Below are 24,581 nucleotides of genomic sequence, written 5' to 3'. Positions count from 1 at the left end.
GAATCTCAAAATCGTAATCATTCAATAATTCAATCCACCTACGCTGCCTCATATTCAGTTGTTTCTGATTAAATATGTGTTGAAGACTTTTGTGGTCGGTATATATAATACTTTTGACCCCATATAAGTAGTGCCTCCAAGTCTTTAATGCAAAAACAACCGCGCCTAATTCCAAATCATGTGTCGTATAATTTTGTTCGTGAATCTTCAATTGTCTAGACGCATAAGCAATCACCTTCGTTCGTTGCATTAATACACAACCGAGACCTTGCTTTGATGCGTCACAATAAATCACAAAATCATCATTCCCTTCAGGCAATGACAATATAGGTGCCGTAGTTAGCTTTTTCTTCAATAACTGAAACGCTTTCTCTTGTTCATCATTCCATTCAAATTTCTTCCCTTTATGCGTTAATGCAGTCAAGGGTTTTGCTATTCTGGAAAAGTCTTGGATGAACCTTCTGTAGTAACCAGCTAGTCCTAAAAACTGGCGTATGTGTTTCGGAGTTTTCGGGGTTTCCCACTTTTCAACAGTTTCTATCTTTGCCGGATCCACCTTAATACCTTCTTTGTTCACTATGTGACCGAGGAATTGAACTTCTTCCAACCAAAATGCACACTTTGAAAACTTAGCGTACAATTCTTCCTTCCTCAATACTTCTAACACCTTTCTCAAATGTTCACCGTGTTCTTGGTCATTCTTTGAGTAAATAAGTATGTCATCAATGAAAACAATGACAAACTTGTCAAGGTATGGTCCACACACTCGGTTCATAAGGTCCATGAACACAGCTGGTGCATTAGTTAAACCAAACGGCATGACCATAAACTCGTAATGACCGTAACGTGTTCTAAAAGCAGTCTTTGGAATATCATCTTCTTTCACCCGCATTTGATGATACCCGGAACGTAAGTCAATCTTTGAATAAACAGACGAGCCTTGTAGTTGATCAAATAAGTCGTCGATTCTCGGTAGTGGGTAGCGGTTCTTGATGGTAAGTTTGTTCAACTCTCGGTAGTCGATACACAACCTGAATGTACCATCTTTCTTCTTGACAAACAAAACAGGAGCTCCCCACGGTGATGTGCTTGGTCGAATGAAACCACGCTCTAAAAGTTCTTGTAATTGGCTTTGCAGTTCTTTCATCTCGCTGGGTGCGAGTCTGTAAGGAGCACGAGCTATTGGTGCAGCTCCTGGTACAAGATCTATTTGAAATTCAACGGATCGATGTGGGGGTAATCCCGGTAATTCTTTCGGAAATACATCGGGAAATTCTTTTGCAATGGGAACATCATTGATGCTCTTTTCTTCAGTTTGTACTTTCTCGACGTGTGCTAGAACAGCATAGCAACCTTTTCTTATTAGTTTTTGTGCCTTCAAATTACTAATAAGATGTAGCTTCGTGTTGCCCTTTTCTCCGTACACCATTAAGGGTTTTCCTTTTTCTCGTATAATGCGAATTTCATTTTTGTAACAAACGATCTCCGCTTTCACTTCTTTCAACCAGTCCATACCGATTATCACATCAAAACTCCCTAACTCTACTGGTATCAAATCAATCTTAAATGTTTCGCTAACCAGTTTAATTTCTCGATTCCGACATATATTATCTGCTGAAATTAATTTACCATTTGCTAATTCGAGTAAAAATTTACTATCCAAAGGCGTCAATGGACAACTTAATTTAGCACAAAAATCTCTACTCATATAGCTTCTATCCGCACCCGAATCAAATAAAACGTAAGCAGATTTATTGTCAATAAGAAACGTACCCGTAACAAGCTCCGGGTCTTCCTGTGCCTCTACCGCATTTATATTGAAAACTCTTCCACGGCCTTGTCCATTCGTGTTCTCCTGGTTTGGGCAATTTCTAATAATGTGGCCTGGTTTTCCACATTTATAACAAACTACATTGGCATAACTTGCTCCGACACTACTTGCTCCGCCATTACTCGTTCCGACACCATTTGTTCCTTTCGTTCTATTAACCCCTGGTCCGTAGACCTCACACTTCGCCGCGCTATGACCATTTCTTTTACACTTGTTGCAAAATTTGGTGCAGAACCCCGAGTGATTCTTTTCACACCTTTGGCATAGTTGCTTCTGATTGTTGTTGTTGTTGCGGTTATTATTGTTATTGGGATAATTGTTGTAGTTGCTGTTGTTGTTGTTGTTGTTGTTGTTGTTGGGCCGTTTGTTGTAGTTGCGATTGATGTTGCGATTGTTGGGATAACTGTTGCGATTATTGTTGTAATTGCTGTTGTTGTTGTATTGGTGATTCTTATCACCGTTTTCCTCCCACTTTCTTTTGACTTGCTTCACATTGGCCTCTTCAGCAGTCTGTTCTTTAATTCTTTCTTCAATCTGGTTCACTAGTTTGTGAGCCATTCTACATGCCTGTTGTATGGAGGCGGGCTCGTGTGAACTTATATCTTCTTGGATTCTTTCCGGTAATCCTTTCACAAACGCGTCGATCTTCTCTTCCTCATCTTCGAATGCTCCCGGACACAATAGGCACAATTCTGTGAATCGTCTTTCGTACGTGGTAATATCAAATCCTTGGGTTCGTAACCCTCTAAGTTCTGTCTTGAGTTTATTGACCTCGGTTCTGGGACGGTACTTCTCGTTCATCAAGTGCTTGAATGCTGACCACGGTAGTGTGTACGCATCATCTTGTCCCACTTGCTCTAGATAGGTATTCCACCATGTTAACGCAGAACCTGTGAAGGTATGCGTAGCGTACTTCACTTTGTCCTCTTCAGTACACTTACTTATGGCAAACACCGATTCAACCTTCTCGGTCCACCGTTTCAATCCGATCGGTCCTTCGGTTCCATCAAATTCCAAAGGTTTGCAGGCAGTGAATTCTTTGTAGGTGCATCCTACACGATTTCCTGTACTGCTAGATCCAAGGTTATTGTTGGTATGTAGCGCAGCCTGTACTGCGGCTATGTTTGAAGCTAGAAAAGTACGGAATTCATCTTCATTCATATTCACGGTGTGTCGAGTAGTCGGTGCCATTTCCTTCAAAATAGTTAAATGGAACAAGTTAATCATACAGAATATTAAGAGTAGTTAATAGTATTTCGTAGCATAATATGAACTCATTTATAAAAGCTTTTTCTTCATATTAGCGTTTTATAAGTTTAAATTCGGGTAGTACCTACCCGTTAAGTTCATACTTAGTAGCTAATATACAATTCAACTACTACAATTCTATATGAAAAACTGATTATAATAATATTTCGCGTTCAAACTTTTATACAATATTTTACAAACTTACAATACCGCTTATTTTACATAAAACATGAAATATAGCACACAATAACTTTGATACAAGATAGTTGTGAAGACAATTCTAGCTAGTACACAAGTCGTTCAGCAAAGGCAATAAAGACACGTAATTCATACGTCCAGAAACAAGTCATGCATTCTGCTTTTACTAGGACTACTTCCCATCCTTGGTCTTGTGCAACATAACCGTTATGGCCGTTGATAAGACAGCGTGTTGTAACGTCATCAAAGGGACGAGGGTTACGTAATGTCCAACAGTCCCGTAATAATCTAAAAACCTCATTTCTTACCCCAATTACCGACTCCGTCACTTGTGGAAACGTTTTGTTTAATAGTTGTAGCCCGATGTTCTTGTTCTCACTTTGGTGAGAAGCGAACATTACTAATCCGTAAGCATAACATGCTTCTTTATGTTGCATGTTAGCCGCTTTTTCTAAATCACGAAGTCCAATATTCGGATATATTGAGTCAAAATAATTTCTTAACCCGTTGCGTAAAATAGCATTTGGGTTCCCCGCAATATATGCGTCAAAGTAAACACATCGTAACTTATGGGTTTCCCAATGTGATATCCCCCATCTTTCAAACGAAAGTCTCTTATAAACCAAGACATTCTTGGAACGTTCTTCGAATGTCTTACAAACTGATCTCGCCTTAAATAGTTGTGCCGAAGAATTCTGGCCGACTCTAGACAAGATTTCATCAATCATGTCTCCGGGTAGGTCTCTTAAAATATTGGGTTGTCTATCCATTTTGTGTTTTTAAACTGTAAAATAGACAAGAGTTAGATTCATAAAAAAAATACTTATTAATACAAGCAATTTTTACATATATCATAAAGCATAAGAACACTATATTCCATATATTACACCACACGAATACAACTATCTTATTCCGACTCGCTCGTTTCTTCTTCTTCGGTTTTGGTTCGTTTTGCCAAGTTTCTAGGGATATATGATGTTCCCCTAATACGAGCCGTCGTTGTCCACATTGGTTTAGAAAAACCTGGTGGTTTAGAGGTTCCCGGGTCATTGTTACAACTTAAGGACTTCGGGGGTTGACGATACATATAAAGTTCATCGGGGTTGGAATTAGATTTCTCTATTTTTATGCCCTTTCCCTTATTATTTTCTTTTGCCTTTTTAAATTCAGTTGGGGTAATTTCTATAACATCATCGGAATTCTCGTCGGAATCCGATTCATCGGAGAATTGGTAATCCTCCCAATATTTTGCTTCCTTGGCGGAAACACCATTGACCATAATTAACTTTGGTCGGTTGGTTGAGGATTTTCTTTTACTTAACCGTTTTATTATTTCCCCCACCGGTTCTATTTCTTCATCCGGTTCCGATTCTTCTTCCGGTTCCGATTCTTCTTCCGGTTCCGACTCTTCTTCCGGTTCCTCTTCGGGAACTTGTGAATCAGTCCACAAATCATTCCAATTTACATTTGACTCTTCATTATTATTAGGTGAGTCAATGGGACTTGTTCTAGAGGTAGACATCTATTATTAGGTGAGTCAATGGGACTTGTTCTAGAGGTAGACATCTATCACATAATATCAAACACGTTAAGAGATTAATATATCACATAATATACATATGTTAAAAATATATAGTTTCCAACAAAAATGTTAAGCAATCATTTTTAAAGAAAACACGGTCGAAGTCCAGACTCACTAATGCATCCTAACAAACTCGATAAGACACACTAATGCAAATTTTCTGGTTCTCTAAGACCAACGCTCGGATACCAACTGAAATGTCCCGTTCTTATTGATTAAAAACGTTCCATATTAATTGATTTCGTTGCGAGGTTTTGACCTCTATATGAGACGTTTTTCAAAGACTGCATTCATTTTTAAACAAACCATAACCTTTATTTCATCAATAAAGGTTTAAAAAGCTTTACGTAGATTATCAAATAATGATAATCTAAAATATCCTGTTTACACACGACCATTACATAATGGTTTACAATACAAATATGTTACAACAAAATAAGTTTCTTGAATGCAGTTTTTACACAATATCATACAAGCATGGACTCCAAATCTTGTCCTTATTTAAGTATGCGACAGCGGAAGCTCTTAATAATCACCTGAGAATAAACATGCTTAAAACGTCAACAAAAATGTTGGTGAGTTATAGGTTTAACCTATATATATCAAATCGTAACAATAGACCACACGATTTCATATTTCAATACACATCCCATACATAGAGATAAAAATCATTCATATGGTGAACACCTGGTAACCGACAATAACAAGATGCATATATAAGAATATCCCCATCATTCCGGGACACCCTTCGGATATGATATAAATTTCGAAGTACTAAAGCATCCGGTACTTTGGATGGGGTTTGTTAGGCCCAATAGATCTATCTTTAGGATTCACGTCAATTAGGGTGTCTGTTCCCTAATTCTTAGATTACCAGACTTAATAAAAAGGGGCATATTCGATTTCGATAATTCAACCATAGAATGTAGTTTCACGTACTTGTGTCTATTTTGTAAATCATTTATAAAACCTGCATGTATTCTCATCCCAAAATATTAGATTTTAAAAGTGGGACTATAACTCACTTTCACAGATTTTTACTTCGTCGGGAAGTAAGACTTGGCCACTGGTTGATTCACGAACCTATAACAATATATACATATATATCAAAGTATGTTCAAAATATATTTACAACACTTTTAATATATTTTGATGTTTTAAGTTTATTAAGTCAGCTGTCCTCGTTAGTAACCTACAACTAGTTGTCCACAGTTAGATGTACAGAAATAAATCGATAAATATTATCTTGAATCAATCCACGACCCAGTGTATACGTATCTCAGTATTGATCACAACTCAAACTATATATATTTTGGAATCAACCTCAACCCTGTATAGCTAACTCCAACATTCACATATAGAGTGTCTATGGTTGTTCCGAAATATATATAGATGTGTCGACATGATAGGTCGAAACATTGTATACGTGTCTATGGTATCTCAAGATTACATAATATATAATACAAGTTGATTAAGTTATGGTTGGAATAGATTTGTTACCAATTTTCACGTAGCTAAAATGAGAAAAATTATCCAATCTTGTTTTACCCATAACTTCTTCATTTTAAATCCGTTTTGAGTGAATCAAATTGCTATGGTTTCATATTGAACTATATTTTATGAATCTAAACAGAAAAAGTATAGGTTTATAGTCGGAAAAATAAGTTACAAGTCGTTTTTGTAAAGGTAGTCATTTCAGTCGAAAGAACGACGTCTAGATGACCATTTTAGAAAACATACTTCCACTTTGAGTTTAACCATAATTTTTGGATATAGTTTCATGTTCATAATAAAAATCATTTTCTCAGAATAACAACTTTTAAATCAAAGTTTATCATAGTTTTTAATTAACTAACCCAAAACAGCCCGCGGTGTTACTACGACGGCGTAAATCCGGTTTTACGGTGTTTTTCGTGTTTCCAGGTTTTAAATCATTAAGTTAGCATATCATATAGATATAGAACATGTGTTTAGTTGATTTTAAAAGTCAAGTTAGAAGGATTAACTTTTGTTTGCGAACAAGTTTAGAATTAACTAAACTATGTTCTAGTGATTACAAGTTTAAACCTTCGAATAAGATAGCTTTATATGTATGAATCGAATGATGTTATGAACATCATTACTACCTTAAGTTCCTTGAATGAACCTACTGGAAAAGAGAAAAATGGATCTAGCTTCAATGGATCCTTGGATGGCTCAAAGTTCTTGAAGCAAAATCATGACACGAAAACAAGTTCAAGTAAGATCATCACTTGAAATAAGATTGTTATAGTTATAGAAATTGAACCAAAGTTTGAATATGATTATTAACTTGTATTAGAATGATAACCTACTGTAAGAAACAAAGATTTCTTGAGGTTGGATGATCACCTTACAAGATTGGAAGTGAGCTAGCAAACTTGAAAGTATTCTTGATTTTATGAAACTAGAACTTTTGGAATTTATGAAGAACACTTAGAACTTGAAGATAGAACTTGAGAGAGTTCAATTAGATGAAGAAAATTGAAGAATGAAAGTGTTTGTAGGTGTTTTTGGTCGTTGGTGTATGGATTAGATATAAAGGATATGTAATTTTGTTTTCATGTAAATAAGTCATGAATGATTACTCATATTTTTGTAATCTTATGAGATATTTCATGCTAGTTGCCAAATGATGGTTCCCACATGTGTTAGGTGACTCACATGGGCTGCTAAGAGCTGATAATTGGAGTGTATATACCAATAGTACATACATCTAAAAGCTGTGTATTGTACGAGTACGAATACGGGTGCATACGAGTAGAATTGTTGATGAAACTGAACGAGAATGTAATTGTAAGCATTTTTGTTAAGTAGAAGTATTTTGATAAGTGTATTGAAGTCTTTCAAAAGTTTATAAATACATATTAAAACACTACATGTATATACATTTTAACTGAGTCGTTAAGTCATCGTTAGTCGTTACATGTAAGTGTTGTTTTGAAACCTTTAGGTTAACGATCTTGTTAAATGTTGTTAACCCAATGTTTATAATATCAAAAGAGATTTTAAATTATTATATTATCATGATATTATGATGTACGAATATCTCTTAATATGATATATATACATTAAATGTCGTTACAACGATAAACGTTACATATATGTCTCGTTTCAAAATCATTAAGTTAGTAGTCTTGTTTTTACATATGTAGTTCATTGTTAATATAATTAATGATATGTTTACTTATCATAATATCATGTTAACTATATATATAACCATATATATGTCATCATATAGTTTTTTTTTTACAAGTTTTAACGTTCGTGAATCACCGGTCAACTTGGGTGGTCAATTGTCTATATGAAACATATTTCAATTAATCAAGTCTTAACAAGTTTGATTACTTAACATGTTGGAAACATTTAATCATGTAAATATCAATCTCAATTAATATATATAAACATGGAAAAGTTCGGGTCACTACACAGGAGGGCATTATGGGCCTCAACTAACAGCAAGAAAAGTTTATGATGCTGGATTCTATTGGCCTACAATTTACAAAGACGCACACCTTCTTTGCAAATCCTGTGATGCTTGTCAAAGGGCCGGAAAAATAAGTCAACGTGATGAAATGCCACAAAATGACATACAAGTATGTGAAGTATTTGACATTTGAGGTATTGACTTTATGGGTCCATTTCCAAAATCTCATAATAATCTATATATACTCATAGCCATTGATTATGTATCTAAATGGGCGGAAGCACAAGCTCTCCCAACTAACGATGCACGAGTTGTAGTCAACTTTTTAAAACGTCTTTTTGCAAGGTTTGGAACACCGAAAGCTTTAATAAGTGATCGGGGTACTCATTTCTGTAATAATCAACTTGAGAAAGTTCTTAAAAGATATGGAGTAACTCATAAAATCTCCACCGCATATCATCCACAAACAAGTGGACAAGTTGAAAATACCAACCGAGCTTTAAAACGTATTCTAGAGAAAACCGTAGGATCAAATCCGAAGGAATGGTCCATTAAATTGGAGGATGCACTCTGGGCTTTTAGAACATCCTACAAAACTCCAATTGGAACCACACCTTTTAGACTTGTTTATGGAAAAGCATGTCATCTTCCAGTAGAAATTGAACACAAAGCATTTTGGGCTTTGAAGACATGTAATCTTGATTTACATGAAGCCGGATGTCTACGATTAAGTCAACTAAACGAATTAGAAGAATTAAGACATGAAGCATACGAAAATTCGTTAATCTATAAAGAAAGAACGAAGAAATGGCATGATAAAAGAATCAGAAGTTCAAAAGAATTTAAAGAAGGAGACAGAGTTCTTCTTTTCAATTCACGATTCAAGCTATTTCCTGGAAAATTGAAATCAAGATGGTCTGGACCATTCATAGTCAAAAGAGTTTTCCCATACGAAACGGTAGAATTGATAAATTCAAATGGGATTGAATTTAAAGTTAATGGTAACAGAGTTAAACACTACATAGATAGTCCGATGGAAGTCGACAACGAAGTTAATCACAATTTCAACACCACAACTAACTAAGTGTGGGGAGAATCAAGTCTTTAAAGGATAATATGTATTTCTGTTAGAGTTAGATTGTCTGTTTTCGTGTAGTTCTCGAAAATGGAACCCGAATGGTCTTTCCCTAGCAGACCCTAAAGAACTAGTCTTCTCCCCCATTCTGAATTTTTATTTTTTTAGGTTTTTACAAAATGAAGACTGCCTGTGAACTAAACCATGGTCTAATGCTACACGCTTTGATCACTAAACGTAATAATGACACACTACCGAGTGAAATAGTATCAGTAATCAGAGAAAGATTGGACGGAGTTAGAAAAGAATCCAGATGCGAAGATAATAAGTTACAATTTGGTAAAGGAAAATCAAAATCCGCAGCGAAAAGAAGAGCAAGACACCTAGAAAGATGTCACAAATGCGGAAAATGGTCACATGGAGGTAAATGTTCAAATAATCAAACCTATTCAAATACCGAATTTGTTACTTTATGCAGAGACGGACCGTTCATATGTTTAGAAGAAAAGACACTGAATGCTCGAGGTTACGCCTATGTAGCCATGGAAAACCAATTAAACCGACTATCTTATGAATGGGATAGATCATATAACTAAGAAATCTATTTCACAGGTATGTTTGTACAGTTTTTATTTTTTATTTTTAACCTTTTGATAATAAACGCTAATTTGTTCGCTATAAAGTATTAAATTGGTATTGAATAAAATTAGGTTTGGCGACCGAAATTATTGATATCGTTCAAAAATTTATTACATCACTGCGAAATTTAATGTTTATTCTTAAGGTATAAATATCTTTAATCAATCAACCCAAAATATTTCAAAAATTCGTCATGAGTTAAATTAGGTTTTGGAACCGAAATTACTTTACCGAAAAGAGGGGCGCATATTTTTGATAATATTTGATTTATTAAAGTGGGATAAAAAGCCAAAAAGATTTTTAATTTTATTTTTACCATGTTTTTAAAATTAATATATAAATCTTAAATTAATATTGTAAACTTTATAAAATCAAAAATATTTAAAATTGTAAATATTTGAAAAATTAATATAAGTTTGGTGTGAATTTATAATATGAATTTTTAAATTAAGTTTGGTGAATTTTTAATTTTTAAAATATGAATTTTATTTTTATGCATTTTAAATTTTAAGTTTGGTGAGAATTTTTAATATTAATTTTGAATTTTATATTTAAATTGTGTGAATTTAAAAACAAAAATTTACTTTATCTCAATAAGTTAAAAATATGATTTTTAAAATTCGTCGTAAGTTGAAGACTAGGTCGTTGAACCGAAATTGCTTTACCCGAGGGAGGGACGAGAAATTTTATTATCATTATTTTTAATCTTATTGAATTAAAGTATGCCAAAAACATTAAAAAACCAAAAATCTTAGCTTTTAAAACAATCGCTACAAAAAGACAAATTTTAAAATTTTGTCGAGGGACGGACTAGGACATTGATCCGAAACGACCTCGTCCTAAATAACAAGGGAAACAAAATTTTAAAATTAATTACTTAATTGTTTTAATTAGTATAAGATATAAGTTATTATTAAAAAAAATAAAAAAATAAAAAAAATTAACAAACTCCGCGACTCGCGGAGTTTGAAGGTTTAAACCCCGCGACTCGGGGGAGGACCAAAATACAGAAAAAAAATAAAAGCTGAACGAACAGCTCAGTCCACACACCACAAAACCAAATACTGCGAAAATAAAACCCGAAAATACACGAGAAAACACCCCCAAAATCACAATTTTTAACCGTTAATCATCAAATCTTTTACTAAAATCATGTTGAAAAGGATGCTATCAAGGAATTACTCAAGAAAAACGGTAAATTTCTACACCTAAACACCATTTAATCCGAAAATTAGTGTTCTTGAGCAATTTTTTTTCCCAATTTGATTTTGATGCTTTTTAGTGTAATTATGCTTAAATTGATTATGTGTTATGCTTGTATAACCTAGATTGATGCTATTTAACATGATTAGAAGCCTTAAACTTCAAATTTTGAGTAATCTAGGGTTTGTGTTCTTGAGCAATTTGGGGCTTTTTGATATAAACAGGTTATGGCCGATTTTTGTCATGAATTGTTGCTAAATTAAGTAGTGTAATATGTTTAGGTAGTTAAATGATCCAAACTTTGAGCCTAAACATGATTTTGAGAATTAAAGTGGACTTTTTCAAGTCTAAAATTCATGAACTTGATTTTTGAGAGATAATGCCATTTGAAACTTGTTTAATTGCTAGTAATTATTATTTTGACATGTTATTTGAGTTGAATGCTTATGAACTTGGCGAACATTTTCGTATATGCTTATTTGAAAAAGTGTAGATTTGATGAAAATATGAAAATGAGCTTAAGTTTGATATAAATTGATCATGTCATTGTAATTATTTCGATTGATGATTTTGCTGACACTAATGCATATTTGGATGCACAAAAATTGTGTTTGATGTATTTTGCAGACTGAAAGGGGTGAATCTTCATCCCAAGCTCGCAATGCTCCTGCTGAGAATGCGGAACAACAGGAGGTGGATAACTACTACAAGCAAGATATACCTCATCCAGTCATGACATTTTCTGATATGCACTTGGAAGATTTGCATCCGAACCTGAGATTTGACAGACTTTGGATAGATTATCCAAAATACCAAAGGGGTTTGCATACTCTTCATTCTAAAGTTGTTGAGGTACCTAGGGTCATAGAATGGGGACCATTAGAAGCTGTAGAATTGGCCGGGCCAATTAGGGAATTACTTGCACAGAGGTATGGTAATTCTACTTTTAACGACTGGGTACGTTTATTCACCATGCGTAGACCTGTATATAAAGTATGGTGTGAAGAATTGTTGTGTAGTATAGAATTAAATGATCGGGTAGCTAGTTTAACCGATCGATCTTTTATTAGATTTTTGTTAGGAGGTTCGATGCGCCACATGTCTTTACTAGACATGGCTCAGGCTTTACGTATATATACGCCTGAGGAGTTAGCATCTGCCGATTGTAGAGGGTTGATACTAAATGGTAGAAAGATAGATGAAAATTTTGATACACATGGTGTATGGAGTCAAATGACAAGCCATCACTGATTCAAAAGGGGAAATTACTCTTATTTGGATATAGAAAGAGCTGAATTAAGAGTGATTCATAGGTTTTTAGCTAATTCGATTACACAAAGAGGTAAGAACAAGGAAAAGGTAAATGAACAGGATTTGTTTTACCATATGTGTATTAGAGACCCACAAAGCGCTGTAAGTATACCTTTTTGTGTGGGTTATTATTTATCAGCTATGGTTAGGGGGATGAGACCGCATAGCATAATAGGAGGTGGTATATTTATTACTTTGATTGCTGAATATCTCGGTGTGGATATAAGTCGGGGGGGATTATTAGTCGAAGAACCAGAACCCCGCGATACAATAGGTTTAAATGTATACCATGGTGCGAAAGTTTTGAAGAGGCGAAATAACGCCGCAGTACAATACCATGGTAGACATCCACAGGTTGAGAGAAACCAACAGCAAGGTAATGTAGGAGGGGGAAATGAAATGCAAGAAATGCAAAGGTTTATAGCTGCACAGGAGTACGAAAATGCTAGACAGAGAGCATTTGAAGATTGGCAAGTTCATCAAAACCAAATCATAGCTTATTGCCAACATATAGGTAGAAACTATATTCCTACTCCAAAGCCCATATTCCCTCCCTGGTCTATAGAGATGCAACCACCGTATCCTACGTATAACCCAGCCGAAGCATTTTATAGCACCTATAGTTATGCATGGAACCCCTACTGGTATCAGTATCATCCCTAGTCTACTTAGTTTTATTTATTTTGTAATTTGTAATGTTGATACGTTAAATACTTATGTTAATATTGTAATAGTTTTTATAATTATCTAACTTTTATTCTTAGATTTTAATAATTTTTTGAATGTGGGGTAATATACCAAACTTCAAAAATATGTATATATGTTTGCAGTTTATCTTATGTACACAACAGGGTAAAACAACGCATTTTCAAAGACTGGCATTAAGTTCAGCAAAAGCAACTAATTTTGACGACAAGATGCAAAATATATGTGAAATAACAACAAGACGGAATGAACAAATGATGTGCACCATTTATCATTCAGCAAACAAACACAAATATGTTTGGAAACTTTGGTAAAATTTAGTCATTTTCACACAAATCACCCTCAATAATTTAAATTGTTACTGATTTCTTTCAAATGAGGGCATTGCAAGATCTTAAGTGTAGGAAGGGGTTAAATTCTTTCGGATTTTAAAATTTTTACTTTATACACTTGGTTACCATTAGAAATACTAGTAAAGTAGTAGTTGTATTAGAATCTAGTGCTCTCTGATAATAAAAACAGCCCTAGTCTTATATACTGACTACCCAATTCTAGTAAAATTTTTCAAAATTTTCAATTAAATGAACTCAAAATCATGTTTATACATATTTATGAATGATAAAACTAGGTTTTAACACCGAAATTATTGTTACCTCGGAAAGGACATAAATTGAGAAACAAACCAAAATGTTAAAATTCATTTAAAATGGAATAGAGGACAATAAAAAGGAAAATAAAAGCCAAGTGTGGGAAAATTCTCTAAGTTATTCAAAACATATGTCACATATTTTTGTACAAATAACTAAAAATACTTTTGCTTTGGACCAAACTAAACTGTTTTACCCGATGAAAGAAAAGAAGAGATGGATCTACACGATGAATCAATTCCATCATTAAAAGGAAGTAAAGTCTTCCGAAAAAGAAACGCGCTTCTTGATTTAGGTCAGGAAGTTGTCGTCCAGACCAGCTGTAGGTTGACGAAAAATCTAGAAAAGTCATCACTAAAATCAGCAGGAAATCCACGGACCTCAGCATTAAACAGGGTCGCCAAGTGGTCAGATTTATCCTAACCATGAGAAGGATTTATCTCGTACAATGGGGGGGGCACCATGCAAATTAGCTGGATAAGACTAATGAATCAGATCCCCAGAAAGGATAATCTCCTTAAAGATTAAAAATCAGCTTTTAAGACTGATATTACACAATCCTTGAGATTGACCTTAAAGATTGAGAAACTCATGGAATTCAATGATATCTAAACTCGAGCTTGAACGAGAAAATATTTTGATCAAATTATAAACCGATTTGTTTTCTGAAAACCCATTTTCAATGCGTTCATTACCATTGAACGTAAAATCCTAGAAATTCACCTAGAATTCATTAGGTCACCTGAACCAAATCGGGTGTCAACCGTAAGAACGGTGGTTGCATAGTGGTCAAAGACAGGACCTTGTGCCAAACCTACAAATTATAAGGGTGAGCTTTACTATTGCTCCTACCAAGGATAGTAATTGCGTCTGACACGTTATAGACCATAATTAAAAGCATGTCAGGGGACATTGCCTTAACAGTTGCTTGTTCAACGCTTTCCTTTACAACCGGACGGTAGTTTACCGAAAGGTAATATACGGGACAAGTAAACTGGACGGGTTGCTTTCCAAATACAAGGTTAGCAAGTGGGTGACACAAAACCATAAGTTTTGAGCTAAAATTTTCAAATCTGAAACCCACCAAACCCACAAAAATATTTTGCAAACACCGGTGAAGGGTTATTCCGGAAAACTTATCTAGGGTGTTAAATTCTTTCGGATTTTAAAATTTTTACTTTATACACTTGGTTACCATTAGAAATACTAGTAAAGTAGTAGTTGTATTAGAATCTAGTGCTCTCTGATAATAAAGAACATCCCTAGTCTTATATACTGACTACCCAATTCTAGTAAAATTTTTCAAAATTTTCAATTAAATGAACTCAAAATCATGTTTATACATATTTATGAATGATAAAACTAGGTTTTAACACCGAAATTATTGTTACCTCGAAAAGGACATAAATTGAGAAACAAACCAAAATGTTAAAATTCATTTAAAATGGAATAGAGGACAATAAAAAGGAAAATAAAAGCCAAGTGTGGAAAAATTCTCCAAGTTATTCAAAACATATGTCACATATTTTTGTACAAATAACTGAAAATACTTTTGCTTTGGACCAAACTAAACTGTTTTACCCGATGAAAGAAAAGAAGAGATGGATCTACACGATGAATCAATTCCATCATTAAAAGGAAGTAAAGTCTTCCGAAAAAGAAACGCGCTTCTTGATTTAGGTCAGGAAGTTGTCGTCCAGACCAGCTGTAGGTTGACGAAAAATCTAGAAAAGTCATCACTAAAATCAGCAGGAAATCCACGGACCTCAGCATTAAACAGGGCGCCAAGTGGTCATATTTATCCTAACCATGAGAAGGATTTATCTCGTACAATGGGGGGGCACCATGCAAATTAGCTGGATAAGACTAATGAATCAGATCCCCAGAAAGGATAATCTCCTTAAAGATTAAAAATCAGCTTTTAAGACTGATATTACTCAATCCTTGAGATTGACCTTAAAGATTGAGAAACTCATGGAATTCAATGATATCTAAACTCGAGCTTGAACGAGAAAATATTTTGATCAAATTATAAACCGATTTGTTTTCTGAAAACCCATTTTCAATGCGTTCATTACCATTGAACGTAAAATCCTATTAATTCACCTGGAATTCATTAGGTCACCTGAACCAAATCTGGTGTCAACCGTAAGAACGGTGGTTGCATAGTGGTCAAAGACAGGACCTTGTGCCAAACCTACAAATTATAAGGGTGAGCTTTACTATTGCTCCTACCAAGGATAGTAATTGCGTCTGACACGTTATAGACCATAATTAAAAGCATGTCAGGGGACATTGCCTTAACAGTTGCTTGTTCAACGCTTTCCTTTACAACCGGACGGTAGTTTACCGAAAGGTAATATACGGGACAAGTAAACTGGACGTGTTGCTTTCCAAATACAAGGTTAGCAAGTGGGTGACAAAAAACCATAAGTTTTGAGCTAAAATTTTCAAATCTGAAACCCACCAAACCCACAAAAATATTTTGCAAACACCGGTGAAGGGTTATTCCGGAAAACTTATCTAGGGTAAAAACTAGATTTAATTTTCAAAAGATCAAATGTTTTCATAAAGATCCAATTTCCTTAATGGATCTAAATTTTTATAGTCATGTGAGACTGTAAACCATATCGTTACTACCATTGTTTATACCGCCGTATAGAAATCACTGATGTACAAAGTGTGAAGAATAAAGAAGTGATTCTAGTATTTCAAGACGATATTGCTTGAGGACAAGCAACGCTCAAGTGTGGGAATATTTGATAATGTTAAAAACGAACATATATTTCATAGCATTATTCCTCAAGAAAGACAAGCTTTTAGTTGCAATTGTTCTATTTACAAGTGATATTCGTTTAAATATTAAAAGGTGAAGACAAAAGACAGATTCGACGAATTGAAGATGCAAACGACCAAAAAGCTCAAAAGTACAAAATACAATCAAAGAGGTTCCAATTATTGATAAGAAACGTCTCGAAATTACAAGAGTACAAGATTCAAAACGCAAAGTACAAGATATAAAATAGTACGCAAGGACGTTCGAAAATCCGGAACCGGGACCAGAGTCAACTCTCAACGCTCGACGCAATGGACTAAAAATTACAAGTTAACTATGTATATAAATATAATATAATATATAATTAATTATATTAATTATATATATATTATATTTATATAATAAACCGTCGGCAGACTAAGATCCAATTTGGAGTGAGCTGGAATTTCAAACTCCGCGACTCGCGGAGTTTGAAGAGCAAAAATGCCGCGAGTCGCGGAGCCCCAAAAACTGAAACTCCCTATAAAAGCAAACGAATTCTGATCGCAAAAAGATCAATATAAATCCATCTATCTATCTAAACATATATATTTATATTTATATTTTAATTTTAATTTTAATTTTAATTATAATTCTAATAATAAGGGTATGTAAGCGAATGTTGTAAGGGTGTAAGTCGAAATTATGTCCGTGTAACGCTACGCTATTTTTAATCATTGTAAGTTATGTTCAACCTTTTTAATTTAATGTCTCGCAGCTAAGTTATTATTATGCTTATTTAAATCCGAAGTAATCATGATGTTGGGCTAATTACTAAAATTGGGTAATTGGGCTTTGTACCATAATTGGGGTTTGGACAAAAGAACGACACTTGTGGAAATTAGACTATGGGCTATTAATGAGATATATATTTGTTTAACTAAATGATAGTTTGTTAATGTTAATATAAAGATTTACAATTGGACGTCCCTATAAATTACCATATACACTCGATCGGACACGATGGGCGGGGTATTTATATGTACGAATAATCGTTCATTTAATCGGACACGGGAATGGATTAATAGCCACTAGAATAATTAAAACAGGGGTGAAATTATGTACAAGGACACTTGGTATAATTGATAACAAAATATTAAAACCTTTGGTTACACTCAGTCGACATCCTGGTGTAATTATTAAACAAAGTATTAAAATCTTATTACAGTTTAAGTCCCCAATTAGTTGGAATATTTAACTTCGGGTATAAGGATAATTTGACGAGGACACTCGCACTTTATATTTATGACTGATGGACTGTTATGGACAAAAACCAGACGGACATATTAAATAATCCAGGACAAAGGACAATTAACCCATGGGCATAAAACTAAAATCAACACGTCAAACATCATGATTACGGAAGTTTAAATAAGCATAATTCTTTTATTTCATATTTAATTTCCTTTATTTTATATTTAATTGCACTTCTAATTATCGCATTTTTATTGTTATTGTATTTAATTGAACTTTTAATTATTGTACTTTTTAATTATCGCAAGTTTATTTTATCGCACTTTTATTATTCGCAATTTCATTATCGTTATTTACTTTACGCTTTAAATTAAGTCTTGTATTTATTTATTATTTTACATTTGGTTTTAACTGCGACTAAAGTTTTAAAATCGACAAACCGGTCATTAAACGGTAAAACCCCCCTTAATAATAATAATATTACTTATATCTATATTTGTATTTTTACAAAAGTAAACTAATATAGCGTTAAGCTTTGTTTAAAGATTTTCCCTGTGGAACGAACCGGACTTACTAAAAACTTCACTACTCTATGATTAGGTACACTGCCTATAAGTGTTGTAGCAAGGTTTAAGTATATCCATTCTATAAATAAATAAATATCTTGTGTAAAATTGTATCGTATTTAATAGTATTTTCCTGCTAAAATTAATAGTATTTTATACCACTCTGCTCAAACATCAGTAACAAATAAAAGGAATATGTGTGGATATCGATTTGTTTGTCTGACTTCTCCTCAATTCAAATACATAACCATATCAATTAATTATCTATTCCCTACTCTTTTTCTTAATCATCTAGTGGGAGTTGGTTTGGTACATTTGGCTAAAAAGAAAAAAAATAGCGGCCATAACAATTGCACGTCTTCATACTTTAATTATTCTAATCAAATCATATGATCCACCTAGTCACTTAAAAAATGTAGAACGTCCCTTTAAACTTTCCTTTTGGTCGGCCAAAACTTTTCATTTGAATATAAAAGATATGTGTTATGTATTCTTGATTATCTTCACCACATATCTTGTAATTATAAAAGAACCAAAACTTTTCCTTTTTGTGACTCCCACTGTGGTCGGCCAAAACAAAAAAATAACGAAAGAGCTCGATTACTATCAAGTAGCTGGAGTTTGTAACATATTGTGGTGAGTCAGTTCATTGAAGATGAAGGGTGGTGGTTGTTTAGTGGTGATGGAGGGGTGAAGGTGGTGGTGGGAGTGGTGGTTTCTTGATTGTTGTTTACTCGTCCAACTAAAAGAAAATAAGCAACATGCAGTTTATTTTAGAAACAGAAAAATAACCTGTAGCAGTAGCAACGAAGGTGTGGTGATGGTGGCTCTTTGGTCTCGGTTCAACGTCAACAATTGGGTTTCATGAAGGTGGTTTGAGTCTTGATCGAGTAGCAATCCTTAACGAATAGTAGCTAGCGGTGTAAGGGTGTGATTCGATTCATGGGTAACAGGTTGTTCAAGATGGTTTTATAGCTACAGTGAATTAGGATTGTGTTATTTTAGGGTTTTTGGTTTGGGTTTGGAACAAACTCGTAGCAGTGATAACAAAAGAAGTCGACTGGTTTTTCTACTAAAGAATGGATGATTAATTGATATACATTGAATGAAGGTCGACACAAAGAATCAAACAGAAGAAGGAACAAACAAGAAAAACAAAAAAAACAAAAAGTTTGATTGCAAGTACTAACAGATTCAATGTCATTAGGGTCGTGATTTGTACTATCTTGAACCGAGAAGAAATCACCTACAGTTTGATAATGATTTGAAACAGAATACACCTTTATAGGTGTAATATCTGTATATACTCGAATATGTATATATTTATTTGTATAAACATTTATATATAAATATATATCCGTGATTTATATATATGTATTTATATGTATCCAATTTTCCATATCTGTTTTTATTTATATATATAACTGAAATTTATATATATATATATATATATATATATATATATATATATATATATATATATATATATATATATATATATATATATGTGTGTGTGTGTGTGTGTGTGTGTGTGTGTCTATATATCAGTGTTTGTATAATTATATATATAAATTATATATATATATATATATATATATATATATATATATATATATATATATATATATATATATAAGGAAACAAAATGATATTAAGTATATAAACATCAATATTAATTTTAATAATAATGATGAAACTATTATTAATAATAATAATAGAATTAATAATACTAATATCAATTATAATAATAATAATAATAATAATAAATATATTAATAATGATACAAGAATGATAATTTTAGTAACTTTAATAATAATAATCATAATAAGAATGATAACAATAATATTATTAATAACACTACTTATTTTAATATTAGGTGGTTAATGACAATAATAATAATAATAATAATAATAATAATAATAATAATAATAATAATAATAATAATAATAATAATAATAATAATAATAATAATAATAATAATAATAATAATAATAATAATAATAATAATAATAATAATAATATAATAACTTATACATATCAAATTTCATTTCATATAATAATATTATTAATACAAATATTAATATTATCCTTAATAATAATACAGAAATTAATGATCATAATATTAATATAACATTTTTACATGAACTTATAAATGCATATTATATGCTAATCTCATATTTCACTAATTACATATTTGGTTAATTATATGCATTACAATGCACATACAATATTAATTATACATATTAATCATATATTTATTAAATTATACCTAATTATTTTGTATCTTATTTTACATTTTTAATTCTAATTGATTAAAGTGTATTTTATTAATCTCATAATATTATATAAACCCTTATGTTTATATTTATTTATTTACATATTTATTTACACACAATTGTTCGTGAATCATCGAGGATGGTCAAAGGTTAATTGAATATATGAACATCGTTTCAAAATTTTCTAGACTCAACATTACATACTTTGCTTATTGTATCAAAATCATATAAAGATTAAGTTTAAATTTAGTCGAAAATTCCCGGGTCGTCACAGTACGTACCCGTTAAAGAAATTTCATCCCGAAATTTGAGTGAGGTGGTCATGGTTAACAATAAAAATGTTTTCATGACGAATATGAGTTGATAAATAGAGTTTTATCATAATTGAGTAATATGAATAAAACAATTCGATTATTCAAAGAGTACGAATGAAAGCTATCACAAAAGAGTGAAATGAGTATATGCTGGTTTATCCCAACCAGTGACGTAGTCACTGTTAATTTTAGAAAATAAGGAGCGTCTTAACTTTTGACGTTGTCTTGGTTGAATTCCGGAATTCAAGGGATATAAAGAAAGTCTTCGAAATCTAAAAGATTTGATTCCTCGGCGAATAAGGAAATTAAGATCTCTATAATTAAATACGGTGATCTGCCTCGATTACTCTGTCTGATATTTTCATTATTATGACAACTCGAAAATTTTTGACTAAATTTAAACCAAACTTTTATATGATTCTGACGATTCACGAACAACTTTATGTAAATATATATATATATATATATATATATATATATATATATATATATATATATATATATATATATATATTAAAAACGTTACGTGTTATAATAATTTCTATTATTTAAACGATTTTAAAATAAACTTTAACATATAATTGATTTTGAAAAACTAAATATTAAATAAATATTTCAAATATATATTTAGAAATGAATATATATATATATATATATATATATATATATATATATATATATATATATATATATATATATATATATATATATATATATATATATATATTTATTTCAATGTAATGAATTAGTAAAAAGAAAATAATACTTATCATGTAGTAAATGTAATAATAATAACAACAACAACAATAATAATAATAATAATAATAATAATAATAATAATAATAATAATAATAATAATAATAATAATAATAATAATAATAATAATAATAATAATAATAATAATAATAATAATAATAATAATAATAATAATAATAATAATAATAATAATGAGACTAAAAAGAATTCTAAACAAATACATCCTTATGTTGACTAAAAATAAATAAAAATTAAAATAAAAGGAAAGTGTAAACTAGTACATCCTTATGTTGACTAAAAATAAGATTATAAACTAGTATACATATAGTCAATTTTGGTACATAAAGTATGTATTTTTATATTGAAATTTTAGGCTATAAATACTCATGAATGCAAGCATTAATCTTGCATCATTTCTCACACTTACAAAGTGTTTTGTTCTTTCTCTCCATTATCATCTTTGTTCTTACACTTCATTATTAGTATTCTTAATCAAGAATCAAATCACTAAAGGTAGTTATAAGCCTATTGAATTATAACATATTATTATTGATACATAAAATACTACGACGAAGTCATGAGCAGGTCATTTCAAAACGGGTTTTATGAGCGGGATAGAGCTAAGGGAAGTATGGGTTATAGCTATGGAGGTTATGGGTATTGTTCGTGAGGTCAACCTAGCATTATAATGTCCGTTACATCTGCGTAATAATAATAACAACAATAATAATAATAATAATAATAATAATAATAATAATAATAATAATAATAATAATAATAATAATAATAATAATAATAATAATAATAATAATAATAATAATAATAATAATAATAATAATAATAATAATAATAATAATAATAATAATAATAATAATAATAATGAGACTAAAAAGAATTCTAAACAAATACATCCTTATGTTGACTAAAAATAAATAAAAATTAAAATAAAAGGAAAGTATAAACTAGTACATCCTTATGTTGACTAAAAATAAGATTATAAACTAGTATACATATAGTCAATTTTGGTACATAAAGTATGTATTTTTATATTGAAATTTTAGGCTATAAATACTCATGAATGCAAGCATTAAACTTGCATCATTTCTCACACTTACAAAGTGTTTCGTTCTTTCTCTCCATTATCATCTTTGTTCTTACACTTCATTATTAGTATTCTTAATCAAGAATCAAATCACTAAAGGTAGTTATAAGCCTATTGAATTATAACATATTATTATTGATACATAAAATACTACGACGAAGTCATGAGCAGGTCATTTCAAAACGGGTTTTATGAGCGAGATAGAGCTAAGGGAAGTATGGGTTATAGCTATGGAGGTTATGGGTATTGTTCGTGAGGTCAACCTAGCATTATAATGTCCATTACATCTGCGTACTTTTCCTGCAATATTGAGTCACAATATTGATACGTGAATGATGTTTCCATTTTCAATTATTATTATTATTATTACTATTGTTATTATCACCAAGGTTATAATCAAGATAACGTCCACTATATATGAACCTCAATGCTACTTAAGGCCTAGGGTGATCCTTGGTACCATTATGGGACGCTTGTGGATCTCGAATGCCGAACATAGATTTTGGTCAAGAGATCCTGGGCCAACCGGTAACAACTGATCATTCAAGTGACTTGTATGATAGCAACGAGATTTGAGATTGTCGTACAACGTCTTGTTAAAGATTATAACCCGAACTTTCTATAATTGGAAAGTTACTAAAAGTGAAAACTTTCCATAGATAGTAACCTTTCCGAAAATGGAATTTCTTTCAGAAAACCATTATCATTGGTATAGTTACCATACTTATGTCTATTAGACAACATCTGATCGTACATTCTATCTCTAGGTTGAGATCCCGGTCACTTATTTCCATTCATTTCATTCCTTTCAAGGAATACTTCAACTGCTATTTAAGGTGAGTTTATTGGATTCCTTTTTACTCTTTACATTTTTGGGCTGAGAATACATGCACAACTTTTATAACTGTTTTAGACGCTAGACACAAGTACCAACTTTTGAATACTTTTTATTCAGTTTTACCAATTTCACAACATATCAACACATTAGCCTCTACCGACAAAATCATCGATCCATCAATGAATGAAGAAGAAGTAAGGGTGACAAATTGGCACTCTTGGGAAAACGATAACGTTGAAAATTTTACCCCCGAGACCAAAATGGTGAGACCAATAAGTACCATTAATGAAGAAGAATTTGCTTTGATCCCGAAATTCACCATTCCACAACCTTCCAACCCAATATTCTCAATAGACGAGTCATCCACCGGAAATAAACTACGAGCTGTAATAGATAATGACACCTCGAATTTTACCCAATTGGGTAATAGAGGTGAAACCTTTGATCCCGAGAATGAACGGAAGGAAATGTTAGGAATTGTCCGCCCTATAATATGTATGTCGATGTATATCGATCTATTTGATCAAGAACCAGAAAAGAGACATATCCATTTACTAAAAGCTACACTTAAAAAAGAATTAAGTAGTGACGATCGGGAGAGTCTAAACTTTAAACCCATTGATATATTATACACCACCCGAGATGTAAATAACTGGCTCACTATTCTAATTCGTGGAACTTATTCTACCGACTTCACATGTCTTCAGCTAAGTGTGGGGAAGTCTAACCCCACTTAACGTTAAATTAGGGGTTCGGGTTAGTGCATAACTCGTTAATAAAAATGCATGATTAGGGTAAAAGATACTTTTTCAAATATTAGTAAACAGTTCAGAAAA

Source organism: Rutidosis leptorrhynchoides, chromosome 1, assembly GCF_046630445.1.
Source record: "Rutidosis leptorrhynchoides isolate AG116_Rl617_1_P2 chromosome 1, CSIRO_AGI_Rlap_v1, whole genome shotgun sequence".
Lineage (NCBI taxonomy): Eukaryota > Viridiplantae > Streptophyta > Magnoliopsida > Asterales > Asteraceae > Rutidosis > Rutidosis leptorrhynchoides.
This window is presented reverse-complemented; position numbering follows the sequence as displayed.